Source organism: Carlito syrichta, unplaced genomic scaffold (assembly GCF_000164805.1).
Source record: "Carlito syrichta isolate Samal-C Ts95f unplaced genomic scaffold, Tarsius_syrichta-2.0.1 Scaffold303236, whole genome shotgun sequence".
NCBI lineage: Eukaryota > Metazoa > Chordata > Mammalia > Primates > Tarsiidae > Carlito > Carlito syrichta.
In genome coordinates this window covers 251,003-251,442 of record NW_007247332.1, presented here as the reverse complement: position 1 = coordinate 251,442, position 440 = coordinate 251,003, and the positions used below count along the sequence as shown (strand labels likewise).

Sequence of the window (440 nt, the reverse complement as noted above, 5' to 3'; positions counted from 1 at the left end):
GTAGGGAAGCCACAGAGCTTCCCAGCTTCCCAGGCACCATCTGACACCGACATGCAACAGAACTGCTCAAGGCTGGACGTGGTGGCTCACACCTGTAATCCTAGCACTTTGGGAGGCTGAGGCAGGAGGATCCCTTGAGGCCTGGAGCCTGAGACCAGCCTGGACAACGTAGCACCACCTTGTCTCCACAAAAAAAACTTAACAATTAGCCAGTGTGGTGGCAGTTCCTGCAGTCCTAGCTACTTGAGAGGCTGAGGCAGGAGGATCGCCAAAGCCCAGGAGGTGGAGGCTGCAGTGACTATGATTGCACCACTGTACTTTGGCCTGGGTCACAGAGCCAGACCCTGTCTCTTAAAAAAAGAAAAAGAGCCGGGCTCGGTGGCTCAGCCTGTAATCCCACGCTTTGGGAGGCTGAGGTGAGTGGATTGCCTGAGCCCGCG

General features: G+C 56.1%; 1 protein-coding gene across 1 annotated transcript in view; it reads left to right on the top strand.

Annotated features, from left to right (window-relative positions):
* COL5A3 (collagen type V alpha 3 chain) overlaps positions 1-440 on the top strand; it is a 45,372-nt gene that overhangs the window by 32,802 nt on the left and 12,130 nt on the right. The window lies entirely within an intron of this gene.